The sequence below is a fragment of the Bison bison genome, unplaced genomic scaffold (assembly GCF_000754665.1).
Source record: "Bison bison bison isolate TAMUID 2011002044 unplaced genomic scaffold, Bison_UMD1.0 scf7180017864064, whole genome shotgun sequence".
In the NCBI taxonomy this organism is placed as follows: Eukaryota; Metazoa; Chordata; class Mammalia; order Artiodactyla; family Bovidae; genus Bison; species Bison bison.
In genome coordinates this window covers 2,430,418-2,449,440 of record NW_011494636.1, presented here as the reverse complement: position 1 = coordinate 2,449,440, position 19,023 = coordinate 2,430,418, and positions in this window count along the sequence as shown.

Here is a 19,023-nt window from a genome sequence, read left to right as displayed (position 1 = left end):
TACTTTTTTATGAAAACCCAAGCAAACTAACATAAACTTCAAAATGCTTGTCACCTTGAATTGACTTTATTTTTCACAAAGGAGAATGGCCCAAGTTTATTTATATAGGGCACATAGTCCTGCCCTAGTGTTGTCCATGAAGTTCTTCTGAGTCATCATTCATCAGAATTTCTCCAAAGTTAGTCAAATGAAATTTATGGAAACCAAACAGGCTAAAACCATCAGGAGAATTTATTGCAGTCAGTTAACAATGGAATTGGGCCAATATGAACTTTTTTCCAAAAAAAATTTAGATGTCACTCCAGATTTCCCAAGCAAATTTTCTGGGCACCCACATTTCTTTTGATGTTGCTTTACTTCTGGAAATATTCAGGCCACTCTTTCTAAGCCACACTTTGCATTCTGTGTTCTTTACACTTTCAGGGGCCAGAAAGAATTTTTATTAATGATGCTTTCTCATATACACTGCTGACAGGAATGTAAAATGATATAGCTACTTTGGAAAACAGTCTGGCAGTCCTTCAAACAGTGAAACATAGGATTACCATGTGATTTAGCAATTCCGTTCCTACGTATTTACCCAAGAGAAACGAAAACATATGTTTACAAAAAAACTTGTACACAAATGTTCATAGCAATGTTTTTCATAATATCCAAAAGGGTAAATAATCCGAATGCCCATCAGCTGAATGAATAAACAAAATTTCCATACAATGGAATATTGTTCTTCAATAAAAAGTAATGGAGTACCAACCCATGCTACAACATAGATGAATTTTTAAAAACATTATGCTACATGAAAGAAGATAGGCATAAAAGGCCTTATGATATATGATTTCATTCTTATGAAATAACCAAAATGGTAAATTCATAGAGACAGAAAGTAGATTAGTGATTTCCAGGAGGTGGGGGCCGAGGAATGAAGAGTGATGGCTAATGGATCCAGAGTGTCTTTATGGGATGATGTTGTTATTTAGTTATTAAGCCATGTCCAACTCTTTTGTGATCCCACGAATTGTAGCCTGGCAGGCTCCTCTCTCCATGGGATTTCCCAAGAAAGAATATTGGCGTGGGTTACTGTTTCCTTCTCCAGGGGATCTTCCTGACCCAGGGATCAAACCTGCATCTCCTGCATTAGCAGGCCAATTCTTTACCGTTGAGCCACCAGAAAAGTCCTATGGGGTGATGAAATACTCTAATAAATAAATTGTAGTGATGGATGCACAACTCTGTGAATATAATAAAAAACTATGGAATTGTACTGTTTAAATGGGTAAAGTATCAACTACATGAATCGTATCTCCAAAAAGCTTTTCTAAATAAAGAATGTTTCCTCAGTGCCATTTCCTTCTGCATGTGCTCCTTTTCCCAAATCCAATACACACACCACATACACCACAGGCTCCTCCTTTGACAGAGGCAGCAAAAAAAGGAATTCAAAGTTAGGGATCTAGAATAGACAGTCATTAAGGTCCTTTTCAAACCTCAAGAATTTAAAACATCCACTGTGTTAGTTTCCTGTTGCTGCTATAACAAATTATCACAAACTTGGTGACTCAGACCAAGACGCATTTATTATCTCACAGTTCTGAATATCGGAAGTCTGCAATGGATTTTCCTGGAATAAAATCAAGGTATCATCAAGGTCCCTAGAGGCTCTAAGGGAGAACATGTACACTATTTTTTTCCAGTTTCTAGATGCTGCCTGAATTTTTTTTTTTTAAACTTTACATAATTGTATTAGTTTTGCCAAATATCAAAATGAATCCACCACATCTGATGACTTTGAAGACAGAGGAAGGAATCATGAGTCAAAAATTCAGGCAGCTGTCGGCTGCCTGAATTTTTGACTCATGATTCCTTCCTCTGTCTTCAAAGTCATCAGCAGAGTACCCTCAAATCTTTCTCCGACTCTATTAAAATCCAATGTAATTGCACATTGCGTGCATGTGTGCTAAGTCGTTTCAGTTGTGTCTGACTCTTTGTGACCCGATGGACTATAGCCCTCCAGGCTTCTCTGTCCACAGGATTCTCCAGGTGGGAATATTGGAGTGGGTTGCCATGTCCTCCTTCAGGGGATGACCTAAGGGTTGAACCCGCATCTTGCGTGGCTCCCGCATTGCAGGTGGATTCTTCAGCACTGAGCCTTCAGGGAAACCCGGTTTCATAGTACCCACTCCAATATTTCAAGATAATCTCCCTATCTCAGATCTTAACATAGTTGTATATGTAAAACCCTTTTATCCTGTAAAGCAACATATTAAAAAGTTCCAGGGACAGACCATTCATGACTTTAGGGGGCCATTATTCTCCTTATCACATCTACCATGTCAGTGAGTGACCACAGCATTTGAGAGGGCATTGGACCTTGGGTAGGGCCTATGAAAGAGAGAGAAAGCAGAATACCTAGGTCTTCCACAGAACAATGCCTACAAAGACCACCTATCCTGTTCAAGTCCACCCAGGGCCATGGCCTGCCCCTTCCACTTGTTACCTTATGGGTATCAGCAAACAATCCATACAGATCATTTTAATTTTTTTTTAAAGAGAGAAAGAAAAATCTACCAGTTTGGAGTGGCTCTTGAAGAAGCCTTAAGAACTGTTGGAAAAGGCAGCAGTGATCCCAAGAACTAGTATCAGTTCATAAGGACCAGGATCTGACAATTTCATTTTTTTTTTTTTTTGAGAGGATACTTTGATCAAGAAAATGTGGAGATATAGTATGCCTGATACATTCCAAAATATCAACTTTCATAATATCCCAGAAGGCAGAGTAGAATAATATGGGCCACAATGTAAGGCAATTTCTCACATAATCAGCTGGCAAAATAATCTTTGCTTACAGGATATTGATGAATAGAATGGTGTCATCTCTTGAGTAAGTCTCTCGTGTTGGGCCAAAGGGCTAAGGTTTAACATTCATATCAGTGGCTTAGACGAATGATTATCCTGTTTGTCAAGGATGGAAAGCCAGAAGGGAGATGATGAACAGAATGGCTGTGTGTATGATACAACAGATTAGATCATGGGCACAGTGAAGTGCAAATGAGGCTGGTGCTTGATCATCAGCGGAAATGGCATGCTCAGAACTTTGCTTTAGATTAGCTATGGTTTTAAAAGGGAAAGATACTAAAATGTGGAAAATATAAAAATACCAAAATTCAGAAAGGGCACTAGGCACGGTCCATTAGAGACTAGAGATGCTGCTGCCTGCTGCCAAGTTGCTTCAGTCGTGTCCAACTCTGTGCAACCCATAGATAGTAGCCCATCAGTCTCCACCATCCCTGGGATTCTCCAGGTGAGAACACTGGAGTGGGTTGCCATTTCCTTTTCCAATGCATGAAAGTGAAAAGTGAAAGTGAAGTCACTCAGTCGTGTCCTACTCTTCATGACCCCAGGGACTGCAGCCTACCAGGCTCCTCCGTCCATGGGATTTTCCAGGTAAGAATACTGGAGTGGGTTGCCATTGCCTTCTCCAAGAGACTAGAGATATGTCTGCATAACTGCAATGTGTGAAGGCATAATCCATGCTCAGTTGTTAAGTCATGTCCGACTCTTTGCCCCTCCATGGACTGTAGCCCACCAGGCTCCTCTCCCCATAAGATTTCCCAGGCAAGAGTACTGGATTGGCTTACTGTGTTCTTCTGTAGGAGATCTTTTTGACCCAGAACTAGAACCCACATCTCCTACATTGGCAGACAGGTTCTTTACCATTGAGCTACCAGGGAAGCCCATGAAGGCACAGAAAAAGGCGCAAATGAAAAGTAGTAATCAGGGAAGAGAGAAGGCATGAGTGAAAATAAGTGAAATTCCAGGGAAGCTAAGACAGGATAGGATTGAGTACAGGTGACAAGCCTAAATACCAGATGATAGGAGAATGACCATGTATAATAGCATCATCACATAATAAAATGTAATATAGTCATCAAAATGAGGTTCTCAAAAATATTGAAAGACGTGGAAAGTGTTTGATGTAAAATCAATTTTTTAAAAAGCAATATTCAGACAAGTGTATAGTGGAATATCAACTTTGTTATTGTTTTAAAGTATGCTTAAAAGAAAAACCATAAAGAAAAACCTCAAAAATGTTAATAGCAGCTGTCTATAATTAAGAGGACTGCAAATGATTTTAATTTCTTCTTTTACTTCTTAATATTTTCCAAGTTTTTCATAATGGATATCTCTGATTCTTAAAATCAGAAAAAATATTTCAAAGTGTAGGTAAAAGTATTGGTACTTAGACAGGAGAAAAGCTGTCTTAGGTCAGAGAAGGAAGGAAGGAAAGGAGGAAAGAAGGAAAAAGAGATTGAGGGAGGGAGAGAGAGAGGGCCATTGGAGCAGAAATAACTTGGAGGAAGAAAGGGAAATAGGGTCAGTGAGAGAAATCACGCCGTATAAATACGTCAGTCAAATCAAGAACACGCCTTAGAAAGCATTTTTTGAATTAATTTATTTATTTTAATTGAAGGCTAATTACTTCACAGTATTGTAGTAGTTTTTGCCATACATTGACATGAATCAGCCATGGGTTAGAAAGCTTTTTGTAAAGAGGTAATTTTCCTGGAGTAAAGCAGTCATTTTTAATTTTTGTTCATTTTAAAGTTTTACCACCTTTTAAATGAGAAATGTCAGGGGAAAAAATGCTAAAATTAATGTGCAGTCCAACATTTCATCAACTCAACAAAAATCATTAGGATCCACACAAGAGCCTCTGCAGGAACCGACATCCTGTGTCATGACAGAAAAGGAGGGCAGCCCTCTCCTTTTCACTGGTGACGGCTCCCAGGCATGACATCAGCTGTCACTCACTGCCACTGATCTGCCCAGCAAATTAAGCAACCAGCAATAAGTAATAGTCCATGGCCAGCTAATGGTCAATTCTGCTTCTGTTCTCTCATCTGAGAAATGAAGATATACTTTCAACATCTTAGGGGAAGGAAGCAATGTTCGGATAATATGAACATAGGAATGACTGCTGTGCTCCATAGCTATGCCCAATTAATCCAGCAGTCTGTCCTGGCACCAGTAGCTTATTCCCTGCTACAGCTTGATGGCTTTCTCCATTCTAAGCTGCCTAATTTTCTGTTGAAATGGCCTCTCAGGAGATCTATGAGTCCAGTGCCATCCTTTTACAAGTAAGGAAACCTGCAAGATTGACTTCCCAGAAGTGTCACAGCTGGCTGGTGACAGAGTCAAGGAGAGAAACCAGACACCAGGCTGCTGCTTCTCTCTCCCTCACCCACTGCATCCATGCTTGGGAGACAGGGTGGCAGGACAGTGAAATGGACAGTACCACTATCATCCAGCAGAACTGAGGAAGATACCTTCAGGGACTGAGGAAAGTGTCCCTGGGAGAAGCAGGACCTAAGGACAAAAGAAGATGCGCCAGCCATGCCGACTCTGATGTTCACAGTAAAATCTCTTGGATAAATTCATCTAAAAACTTTCTTAAAAAAAAATATATCATGAGCCTGTCTCACTCCAGAGTTATCAAGCCACATATATTTACCCCCGAGTTTACAAAATAACACAGGACCACAGCTCCTTTCTGAGAGCCAGTGCCCTGATATTCTCATCAACCTAGAGTATAAGCCAAAAAAAAAGTCCCTAAGCATCCCATACTGATGAACTATAGCCCATACATCAAAGCATCAAAGCTCACATACTGAGCTCACAGCCCAGATCACATTTGATGTAATTATGAGGGAAGAGACTGGAAAGTCTAAAAACATATACACAAAGATTCAGAAAGCAACTGTCTATGTAAGGTAAGCAGAGTAGTAAAGAAAAGATCTTATAGTGAAATTGAAGGCATGTCATTTCCTGTTGAGCCTCTGTTTCCTCAGCAGTAAAATAGGGTTCAGTAATTCTTTACTTACAGGATTCTTTTAAAAATAATAAGAGATTATATAGGTTAAGCGCTTGGCATGGTATTTAACACATAATAAGAATTTAATAAAAGATGTTGTTTAGTTGCTCAGTTGTGTCCAACTCTGTGCGACCCCATGGACTGTGGCCTGCCAGGCTCCTCTGTCCATGGAATTTCCCAGGCAAGAATACTGGAGTGGGTTGCCATTTCCTTCTCCAGGGGCTCTTCCTAACCCAGGGATCGAACTTGCTTCTCCTGCATTGGCAGATAGATTCTTTATCACTGAGCCACCAGGGAAGCCCAAAAGACAACTACTATTATATTGACAGTAATAATTATGGCATTTAGAAAACTGGTAATAAAGTTTTATTTCTAGAATACAATCTTATGCCTTCCAGAGGAAAGATTTAGTTACAAAAAATAAAAAGAAATTCATCCAGGCTGATATTTCTGAAGATTAGAGATAGACTTTTTATTGATTTAAATTTAAACCTCAACATCAAATGATATCAGGCTTCCCTAGTGGCCTTAGAGGTAAAGAAGCTTGCCTGCCTATACAGGAGAAGCAGTTTTGATTGTTGGGTTGAGAAGATCTCCTGGAATAGGAATTGGCAACCCACTCCAGTATTACTTTGCCTGAAAAATCCCATGGACAGAGGAGCCTGGTGGGGTACAGTCCATGGGGTCACAAAAAGTTGGACACGACTGAGCGCACACACACACACATGCACATCAAATGTATCAGTCTCAAATCAAAAAGTCCTAGATTAGCAAATCTGAACATAGTTTCCTTTAGAATGGTCTGCTTCTTGATTTTCTTCTTCTGCAGATAAAAGAAAGTAGTTTATAGTGGCAGTTACCTGTAGACAACCCCTACATGTCCCAAGCCATCTGGACTAGCTAGACCATCGAGAGAAGTGGGTTCCACTACTCCATCGACTTCATGCTTTTCTAAATGGTACCCAAGAGGCCCAAGGAGGGAAAAGTGCTTCACTTCCTCTTCAGGAGTTTATTGACAGAAGCAGGTTCGAAATGAAACAGACCACGACATCCCTGACGCCATTTCTCTGCCAAGTGCATTAGCTTGCTAAACAGCAACGTGGTAAAGGCAGCTCCGGGCTGCAGATGCCCTGCAGCAAAGCTGCATCGCACCCTTCCACACGGACACTGAAAGTTCATTAGAAAGGCGCCCATTGGTCACGGCAGGAGATAGCAGACACTACTGCCACGTAGAAGTCTACTAAGATTTGAGATTGGTGGTAAAATGGAACCAAAAATTAAGATTAAAATGGAAAGTGAAAGTTGCTCAGTCATGTCCGACTCTTTTCGACCCCGTGGACCACACAGTCCAAGGAATTCTCCAGGCCAGAATACTGGAGTGGGTAGCCTTTCCCTTCTCCAGGGGATCTTCCCAACCCAGGGATCAAACCCAGGTCTCCTGCATTGCAGGAGGACTCTTTACCAGCTGAGGCGCAAGATATTTTCTACAAAATACAGACCAAGATATTCTGAGATACTGTGTAGTGGATTAAGAATCAAATTGCTGAAATCCTCTTCCTTCACTTCTAGCCTGGAGCACAGTGGCCACAGGGCGTATTTTTGAAAGAAGAATCCACCACAAGCCAAATGTTCTGAGATGCACAGGGTATAAATTACCTCACTCCATTTTCACAATAGCCCTGCCAGGTAGGAATTTCTATAGGCAATTCCCTTGGGACGTCCTCCCACAATTTGGGGAAGATCTTCCCACAGGAGACTAGTGGGGAAGGAGGGGAAAGGACTTGCTTCTTACCATAAACACTTGTTCAGTTGTTAAGTAACATCTGACTCTTTACAACCCCATGGGCCATGGCACACTAGGCTCCTCTGTTCCCCACTATCTCCTAGAGTTTGCTCAGATTCATATCCATTGAGTTGGTGGTACCATCCAACCATCTCATCATCTGTCACCCCTTTTTCCTTCTGCCCTCCATCTTTCCCAGCATCAGGGTCTTTTCCGATGATTCGCTCTTAGCATCATAAACACTGCACTACTCTAAGAGGAGGCCTCCATTCTCTTCCTCAATCCTCTTGTACAAATACATGCAGTGAAATTGTCCCTCCGAAGATATGACTGGACTTAGTAACTCACTCTGGTCCTCTGAACTTGGAATATATGGGCTTAATTGCCTTTTGTCTTAGCTTTAATCACAATTCTAAGAGGAAAAATCATCTCTATGGCTAACACCATCTTGCTACCCTCCAAGAAATGGGGTGATATATTTTCAATGAATCTGAAAAAAGCACACAAATATATAACGGTTATGGAGGGTATGAATACATACTGTTTTCAGTGTTTTCTTATAAAGATTGCCATTATTAGCATTAGCTATTTTCATTTTTTAATCTGAAGTTTTTCAATTTAATGTTTTCATCTCAGACCAAAACAAAGTAATCACTGTAGACATTTTGAAATTACTGTGCTTTTCAATTTTTTTTTTTATATATATACAATGATGCCTCTCTTTAATGCTAGCAAAGCTTATAATGGTCTTAGCTGGATCTTTCAGATTTCCTGAAGCCTTGCAATGCCCACAACCTCATTTTCCCTTCAGAGTTCTTAATCTTTTAACAGAAGGGCAACTCAAAGGAAAACTTAGTATGCCTAGTTTGGAGAGAAGGAAAAAGGGAATTAAAGGGGGAGGCGTCAATTTGCTACAGAGAATTGATGGAAGTGAGTTTTTTGTTTGTTTTTAATGTTCTATTTAAATAAATGATGGCTTATCTCTAAAGAGTGATCTGTTGATTTGTTAAGTCATTGGGGTGGGTCATTTTCTCAAATTCTGGACAGTAATTTTTTTAGAAGGGTGGGGAGGAGCAGGGGTGGGGATGGGCAAGAAGAAATGGAAGAAGCCAGTCAAGAAGAGAGTCATTATATCCTGGCTATCTGTGTTATATCCTGGCTGGCTGTGTTATATCCTGGCTGTCTGTGGATGGAAAATGTGAAGAAAAACGGTACATAAGTTGAGACTGAAGATGGCACAACAAAATCATATCACTCACTAAATTTACTCCAGTCTGTCTATTTCCTCAGCAGCACCACCTCAATCACCCCTACAGCCCCCTGCCCAACCAATACCCTTATGCACTTTCAAGAGGACTTGACTCTTTTGTGACAACAAAAACAGAGGCCGTCAATGGAAACTCCCTCAACTCCTTGGATCCTACCTACTAATGCATCTGCTCTAAGCCCGGCTGCCCTCTATATGATAGGGAGAGAGGAGCCTCCACCCGCTTTGGGATGAACCCTATAGGTGTGCTTTAAAACCATCCACTTCCTTCTCTTCAGACACTTTGTCACTTTGTCAAGTGTTTAGGACTGTATGTTTAGATATGCTCAAGGCTTTCCCGGAGGAGGAAATGGCAACCCTCTCTAGTATTCTTGCCTGGAAAATCTCATGGACAGATGAGTCTGGCGGGCTACAGTCCAGGGGTTCGCAAAAAGTTGGACACGACTGAGCACACATACCTGAGGCTTTCCCAGCTTCAAGAATCCCTCTTACTTATAAATCCCCTTTATCTCCCTTCATTGCTTGAGTTCCTCCAGTCTCACTTCTCTCCTCCCTAGCTGCTCCCTCCCTGAGCTACCTGCTTCCACTACAATTCCACTGCAACAAGGCTCACAAGAATGACTCTCCCCTGAGCTCCAAAGTCAAATATCCAGTTACTGGTCACTTCTATTTGCATTTCTCAAAGACTCTACTGGTTTTATTACTGTCTTCTCAACTCTCCAAATCTAGGTCTCCTATTCCCATTTTCAGTACATAATCCTCAAATCTCTCCAGTCACCTAAAATAGAAATTGAGGCTCTTTGAGTCATCTCTGCCTTTCCTTATCCCCAAATGTGGTTAAATCTTCATGTCTTATCTCCCAATCTCCTAAACATCTCTCAAGTCTGCCTCTGGTTATCTTCTTTGCTATCAGCCAATAACCACTGGTTGATCTGCCTGCACGTAGCTTTCCCAACCAATCCATTCTTTACAGCAGCCACCAGGATTTTTATAAAAATGCAAATATGAACCTATCACTTTCTTGCTAAAAATGGTTCAGCGATTTCTTAATGATCTTACAAAAAAGAATCCCAAATCCTTAAAATAGTGTAGTAACAGAAATCCTATTCTGAAGCATACACACATACCCACACGCTTTTATCTTTTGCCTTCCCCTAAAAAATCAGCTTCTCCTTAGATGGCCAGAATGTCTATCTGCTGAGAAAAGATTAGGACTCCAAAGGAAGAATGCCGAGGGGGAAAAAGGGAGGGAGTATGCAGATTTTGAAAACCTCTTGAAATGATGTTTAACCACAAGCCAACAGCCATCAAAGGGAAGATTTTCTGAATTCTTTTATCCTCTATTTTGGCTTAATCCAGACTCAAGACTGGCTGCCCCAGACCCCAGGGTTCCCCACAGTACACAGAAGATTCCCCTTGCAGAGGAAATTTGGAGGACAAGACAGAAACATAGCAAGATTTGGGGTGAGGCTGAGTTATCCAGGAGACCATTAGGCTCTGACCACTTTGAGAGAGGGAGGGAGGAAGTGATAAAAAGAGAGAATCGGCCAATGGCCCAGCTACAAGGTGCACAGGGAGCAGATTGCAGCCACAGGATCAGCAAACATGGGCCGGGAAGACCAGCAACACTGCTGCAGAGGCCAGAAGAGTCAGGAGATACTCGTCAGGAGATACTCCAGGTCACTACAGGGCTCCAAGGTCCTTTCTGTCACACTGCTGCAAGTACAAAGCAAAGCCAGAACCCACCCCAATACTCTTAGAAGCCAACTTGAAGAGTTACCGGCATGGGTAGCTGAGTCTAAGCAGGTCTACTCAAAAGGGACTATTTATATTTTTGTGTCACACTAAGCTTTGGAGCTGAAATTTTTGCTCCTTGGCAGATGGAGTTTCTGAGAAAGACAAAATTAGATGCTGATCTCCCCACAAAGACAAAGAAGGGTGAGGAGGAGACAGAAGTGGGGGAAAAGAAAGGGGAGGTGATAGGCCATGTAGGGAGGAGAAGGGGCAGAGGAGGCGAAAAGAGAATGGGAGGGGTGGGGGGAAGAGCAGAAAGAAACCATCCCTGCGTCCCACCTGGGCTGCCCTGCAAGTCAGCTGGCACCTCCACTATAGTGTCCTGGATGCCTCCACGCTCCATCTGCTGTCAGCCTCGCAGCCATTTCTCCTTCACCGAATTCTTGAGACATACTGGTCTTCTTGCCCTTTCTCAGACCTGGCCTGGTCCCTCTCATCCCAAGGTGCTTTCTTACACAGTCTATTCCCTCTGTCTGAAATGCTCTTCCCTCTCTCCACTACCACCCTGTATACCCATCTAGCTTGACTCTGACCCCTGCATCACTTTTCCAGGGAAGTCATTCCTGGAATTCCCTGGCCCTACCTCCCACCCCATCTGGCCCAGAGTCCCCTATGTTACAGTCTCATATCTCACTTTCCCAATGGCAATCATATCTCTGCTGACCATAAGCTATTTTGAAAGATGTGGACAACCCCAATCAGGGTTTTCCTGGTGGCTCAGTGGTGAAAAATCAACCTGCTAATGCAGGAGACCCAGGTTTGATCCCTGGTTTGGGAAGATCCCCTGAAGGAAGAAATGGTCCCACTCAAGTATTCTTGCCTAAGAAATCCCATGGATAGAGGAGCTTGCCTGGCTACACTCCATGGGGTCACAAAAGAGTTGGACACAACTGAGCAACTAAACAACAGGACACCACAACTGCACGGCCCACTACCATGTTCTGCATGGTAAATGCTTGACACGCATTCAGTAAATAAAAGTGAGTAGACCAATCATCGTTGAGGGTTTGCTGTTGTTTCTTCATCAGCTGTTGCTGTTGCTCAAGGCGGTATGTGTGCGTGTTGGGTGCACATGTGTAAATGGAATGCATATGTATGGATTGCATGGGAATACAGAATTAAGGCAACCCATATCCAACATAGAAAATGTTTTAAGTGAGAATCAGCAGCAACATAGGTGACACACATAAGATGTGCAGAGAAAGACCCTCTCATAGCCCACTACCCAAGCCCCAGTGCCTAAATCTGTATCTGAAAGGCTAATAGTTTATTTTACTCTCTGAGTCTTGAAATAATTTGACTTTGAAAACCCTTATTAAAATGAAAATGCTTTGGGACAGGGAGTGGTTTAAGCTTCTATCACTTTGTGTTTTAGAGAGGATTATGATGGATAATTAAGAAGGAGCTGAAACATCAGACACTAGGTTATGAGTGGAGAAAGGTAGGAAAAGAGGACATGAAAACCCTGTAGGGAGAGAAGCTGTCAGAGGTGAGTGTTGTCACCTTTAAACATCGTTTTCACAATTTTGCTTGGGAGGTCCAAGGTATAGCTGCTCCTCTGCAAAGGAACACACTGCAGATCTCTGAGATAAATGGATGAGCTCAGGTTAGCTCAGATTAGAAGGGGAAAGTGCTGGACTCCCTCTAGGCTTTTCTAAGCAAGGGCAGCAAGCCGCATCTTGGGGGGTCTGTGGCATCAGACTATTGCAGCCTGGCCATTTCCTGGTTGCTGGAGACAAGGGGCAGCAGCAAATTAAGCCACCCACTAATTACTGGAGGGGTGGGGGTCTGCATGACTACTCCAGAGAGCTCAGGACCCAGGTAGACCCCACAAAGGAGCTGTGTCAAGTTTTGGAAAAACCCAGGTAAGTGGGTATAGAGGAAGATGTGAAGGATGGGGAGTGGGAAACAAAGAGAGAGAAAGAGGAGGGCAGGTTAAGCATCTGGAAAATTACTGCAGTCTCAGGCTTTTGCTGCTTCAATGCCAGGATGAGTCATCAGCTGGTTGCCTAGGTGACGGCTATTTTCCTCCTCCTGCTGATCAATTTCATCTGCACAAATGTCCCATGAAACTGTGAGCTGCGAAGATAATATACCCGAGTCACAGAAAGTCCTGCCAAATGAGGTCTGCATTTCAACTGTTCTAAGCCAGACTTTGTGTGTCCTTAACATTTACCTCTATACCTGAACCCAGCCCCATCCCCACACACTCTCACAGACACACACAGAGAAATGCTCACACACACACACACACACACAGATGCTCACAGACATACACACAAATGCACACACACACACAAATGGACACACAGACACACACAGAAATGCACACACAGACGCACACAAGTGCTCACACATACACACATATGTACACACACAGGGTGATGGGCCAGGACAGGGGCACAGGTGAGAGGAGATTGTCACCTGCCTTATCTTAGTTGCTCAGCTGGTAAGGAATCTGCCTGCAATGCAGGAGACCCCCGTCCAATTCCTGGGTTGGGAAGATCTGCTGGAGAATGGATAGGCTACCCACTCCAGTATTCTTGGGCTTCCCTCGTGGCTCACGTGGTAAAGAATCAGCCTGCAATGAGGGAGACCTGGGTTTGATTCCTGGGTTGGGAAGATCACCTGGAGAAGGGAAAGGCTACTCTCTCGAGTATCCTGGCCTGGAGAATTCCATGGACTGTATAGTCCATGGGGTCACAAAGAATCAGGCACGACTGAGTGACTTTCACTTCACTTTTATTTAGTCAGCCTAGAGATCATAACAGCAACCTTAAAGACAGAGTGGTACGCTGTCATTCTCATTCCATTTCTCCAAACAATGACCTGAACCAGGAAATACAACCACAGAGAGCAGTCAGGGGGCAATGTCCTCAGTGTCACGCCCTGCAGTCTGCATTCCTGAGTGCAGAGCAAGGGAGAGGGGCCACTCTCTCCACCCTAAGTCCTCCCAAAGATGTTACTGCTCCCTTTTCCTACTTTATTTTTCCTGTTAGCACATACTACATATGAAACATGTAATGTTTTGCCTTCCCCATCAGAGCATATGCTGTTTTAGGGCAGGAATTTTATTTTTCCTACTCACCACTGGATTCTTATCTCCTAGCCTATCTCATCATCCTGCACATAGTAAGTTCTCAGTCAAAGTTTGTTGAATGAATGGATAGTAATGTTCTTAGACAACCTCACAGATAAGGCCACTCTAAAAAATATTCAATCTATGTTACCAAACCCCCTTCTGAAAGGACTAAAACCCATGAGATTTCCACATTATAAGCAAGAAAATATGCACAGTATGACAATTAGGAAATTGTCACAGTATCTGTATATTCCCCATTCTCCCCCCATCATGTAGGGCATAAAGAACGTGAGACAGATCTTGTAGAAAAAAAAAAAACGGATTGTGTAGAAAAAAAGTATCCATATACAGGATCCAAATCTCATATACAGGTAGTCATCCCACAGCACAAAGCTGATAGAACTGCCAGATCTATTCCCATGTTACCAACAATCACTAACTGGTAGCTCAACTGGTAGAGAATCCACCTGCAATGCAATAGACCCTAGTTCGATTCCTGGGTTGGAAAGATCCCCTGGAGAAGGGATAGGTTACCCATTCCAGTATTTTGGGGCTTCCCTGGTGGTTCAGATGGTAAAGAACCCACCTGCATGCAGGAGACTTTGGTTCCACCCCTGGGTCGGGAAGATCCCATGGAGGAGGGCATGACAACCCACTCCAGTATGGTTGCCTGGAGAATCCCCATGGACAGAGGAGCCTGGTGGGCTACTCTGGGGTAGTCCACGGGGTCGCAAAGAGTCAGACATGACTGGACAACTAAGCACAGCACAGCAACAATCACTAAAGGGCTTACAAGCTAGCAAGCACATTCCATGCCCTTTCTCTTTCATCTTCACAATAACCCAGGTGGAAAATAGTTTCTAATTCCCGTTTTACAATTGGTGAAACAGACGAAGAGAGGTTAAATAGCACGCCCACGTTACACATGCAGTACATGATAGCCTCGGGATGCAAGCCCAGACCTGAACTCTCCGTAGGCATCCAATACTGCCTGTCTGCTTGCCACACCCCTCTACTTGTCGATCTTGCCCTTTTGGTGACATTTTCAGTCCTACTTTTCTCTTTCAAGCAGCCCAGGCTGTCAATTCTAGCCTGAAGTGTTTTGCGTTTATACTGTGCTTTCTCCTTTTCCAAGGATCTTTAGAGAAATTATATCATTCAAGCCTCAAAACAATCCTGTAAAGCAGATAGCATCATTCCCATCATTTCAGATGTAGAAAATAAGAAACAAAAAGGTTAAGTGACTTGCAGAATTCATTTAACTAATCAGACCCAGGACTTGCGCATTGGTGCTCACATGCTATTCCTCTCCAGCCCAGATGCACTCTGGAAAAGAGCAGCTCAGAGGCCATTGTAATTGGCCCCCAGCCCTGACCACACTCTAATTTGTCTCTATGCCCCCACCAATCCTCAGAGCTGTCCCAGAAGGGTCTCAAGCTGGCAAACGTGATCCACCTTGTCAGCTAATTCTAGACAAAGCCTGGCCTGAGGAACCTCAGGGACTTCATCCTGGAAAAGCAATCTAAGATTTCAGAGGAAATTTGAGTAATTTGAGAAAGGGTCCAAATGTCATAGCTTAAATTAGAAAGTGATGTAGATGTTTGTAACTAATTTTATCCTCACTCTTTCCTTGCTCTGACCCCCTCACCTCAGACCATTCCCCATCCACCACAGGTCTGCTTTAAAAAGAAATACCTTGCCTCACCCACTGTGTAATAAAAATGTCTTAAATTGCGGGTAGGTTTGTAGACATGATTCTGAAAAATAAGTTCACAAAAGATCCTTCCAGTTCTTCCTGAAATAGTGTCAACTTAGGTGGGAATGAGTAATTGGAAGAAAGAGAAATTTTAATCCAAACTCTTATAAGATGTCAAGGCAGGACAGCAACCAACAAGCATACAAAATGAAATATATTAAGATTCCCCCAAAATCATGAGTCTTGCCTTAAGTGGTTTCAATGAATTAGTCCACTTGCCTGCCCTGGCCATTCTTCTTTTTTAATATGGCTTCATTTCTCTATGACTTGTTAGACAGTTTTCCTGTCTGTTTGAAAGCCATGATTTTTCTTCTGTCTCTGAGGCCACGTGCTTTGTACATGTGTCTTCATGTTTACATCAGTGGCAGCTGGATTGCGTGAGAACCTATTCAGTACAATGTGCCAGGAACTGTCAGGCACTTTTCATATATAAACTCCTTTAAACATCCACTGAGCCTATGATTGGAGTATGATTGCCAGGATTGTTTTCCTTTTACGGGGTGAAGAAACTATGACTCAAAGAAGTTAAGGAATTTGCCTAAAAACACATAACAAAAACTAATCAAAGAGTAGACCTAGTATAGTAACAGAATATCAGCATTAAAAATAACAGAACAAAACAAAAACACATTCACTCATTACTTTTATTTCAGCAAGAGACTTCTTTATTCAATGAATCTAATGGAACACCAACACTGAGTGACCAGGGAGATAAAACTATGTTAAATCCTTAATGACCTCTCTCCCCAATGATGAGATCAATAATAACAATGAAGTATTCATCTTCATTTTGTTTTGGCCAAATTAATTCTCACTGTTTAGCCCTTCAAAAGCACTGCTATGTGTCAAAATTATTTACAAATCAAGTCAGAAAACTTTTAGATTTTCTTATATCCATCCACCCCTTCAACTATGAGAGCAAGGTAATAACTTGTTATTTTTCAATAAATAAGCCATTATATTAATTGTAATGATGATACATGAAGCCATATTAGACTTTTTAAACAATCTGCTCAAAAAGACATTGCTGTTCTTATTCAGTTACTAAGTCATGTCAGACTGTTTGCGATCCCATGGACTGCAGCATGTCAGGCTTCCCTGTCCTTCACCATCTCCCAGAGTTTCCTCAAGCCTATATCCACTGCAGCATTATTTATAACCACCAAGGAATATATAAAAGCAATTCAAGTTCCCATAAATAGAAGAATGGATTAATGAATGATGAATGAATGGATTATCACATATATATGCATATGTTTATACACACACACACATAATGGTATATTACTCAGCCATAAAAAATGAAATCTTGCCATTCACAACAATATGGATAAACTTATTTAGAGGTATGCTAAGTGAAATCAGTCAAACAGAGAAAGACAAATACCATATGATTTTACTTGTGTGTAAAATTTAAAAAACAAAATAAATAAACACAACAAAACAAAACAAAAAGTCATAGATGCAGAGAACAAACAGTGGGTGCAGTCAAACAGTTAGATTCCAGAGGCTAAAACATGCCCTTTGTTCTGCAGAGCACTGGTGACCCAGTTTCAGTGCAGTGAGGAGAAAACATGTCTCAAGCAAGTTCAAGAGTTGCGGTAAAGACTGCAAATAAATTCACTGTATAATATATGACCATGTGATATAAAGTTCAGAAAATAAAGAAAACTGAAAACTTACCTGTGATTTATTTATCTTGACAAAACCAATGTATTTGGTCAATTTTCTCCTAGTCTTTAACAATGTGAATATGCCTCAGCTCCAAGTACTAGCTCCTAATAAACCTGAAGGTAGGAACTTTCAAAAAGCTCTACCTGTCCACAAAATTTATTTGTAGTTTTCCTTAAGTATTTATTTTAATTCAAAGCATCTTTTCAAGATCATGGCACTGAATAACAGGCCTCAAACCTAAAACTGGGATCATGTGTTATCTGTAATATTTCCAAATTTAAACTTGTTTTCAAGTTTAGAAGTCTAATTCCAGAAGAACTAGAAATCTAGTGTCAATCTTGGGAGCTCAGCCAAGTGTTTCTCTGCCCCTGGAGCTCCTTCCAAAATCTGCAAGTTGTTATGGATTCAGGTCACTGGAAAGTGGAATAGAGGCAGGCAATCATCCTGCATCAGATAATTTACTGATTAGAAGCAATTTCTTTCTACTCATGCCTCACACCAAACATTCTCCAGCTTCCCAAGTTCTCAAAGCATCTGTAACTAGCTGGGCTTGCTGGAGAGTAGGGATTAAAAAGGTTCAAGTTTAATTAAACTCAACCTCACCTTCAAAGAGGGCTTGCCCAGGGGCTCAGCTGATGAAGAACCCACCTGCCAATGCAGGAGAGACAAGAGATTCAGGTTCAATCCCTGGGTCTGGAAGAGCCCCTGGAGAAGGAAATGGCAACCTGCTCCAGTGTTCTTGCCTGGAAAATTGCATGGACAGAAGAGCCTGGTGGGCTACAGTACAAGGGATCACAAAGAGTTAGACGTGACGAGTGTGCACGCACACACACACACACACACACACACATCTTCCAGGACAGCCTGACTGACACTGCAAAGGAAGTAGAGTGGTCCCAGGCATACCACCCCTTCTTCTTTGATACTCCTGGGAACCAAACATCTTGCAAAATGCTCCCTGTATTAAAAGGGGAAGGGGGACAAATGGATGAGTATATTTTAAATATCTGCATCCAGGCTTTCATATGAAAATTTTACAAGGAAAAGGGTAATGCTAGAAGTGATGATATGGATAAGTGAAAATTTAAGATTCAAAATATCTATGAATTTGAACTGTACAGGTCATCCAGGTATTAATACTTCTGGGAGAATAGCCACATGATTATTTGCATTTTACTGGGCTTTCCCTGGAGCCATAAGTCTTCACCCAAAGATAATAAAGCTTGAAAAGGTGGTTGCAGAAACAGTCTGGGGATATTTCAGTTTTGTGGTATCCTTCTGATGGCAGTTTGTATGTACCAATCTATGGCTCCAATTTTTGGCATTCCAGTTAGGGATTATTTCTTTTTCAAGGAGCTTTTACAGATGTATACGTACATACATACAGATAGATAAATAGACTCATGTCTGAGGGGCGCCCTTGACGTGTCAGACACTGGTGCTCTTTTGTCGGTTGATACGTTAGATACATTATTTTAAATAGATCAAAGAAGACCCACCCCAGGAGACCTCAGAGCTCTTCAAATCTTTTCCATGGAGCTAAAGAACCACTCGTCTAATCCAACAGCCCAATTTACAGATGAGCAAATTGAGACCCAAAGAAGGAACATAATGCACAATGTCACAGAGCTAATGGCAAAACCAAGAACTCGGAACTTCCAGGGCTTCTCCTCCCACCGTGGAGCTGCCTGGGTGGCCTTACGTCTCATATTGTCACTGCATGAAGCACCTCAAGCCGTTCTAACCCCGCGTCTAGGACACATGTGTCACCATGACACTGAAAATCGGTCCAGATTCT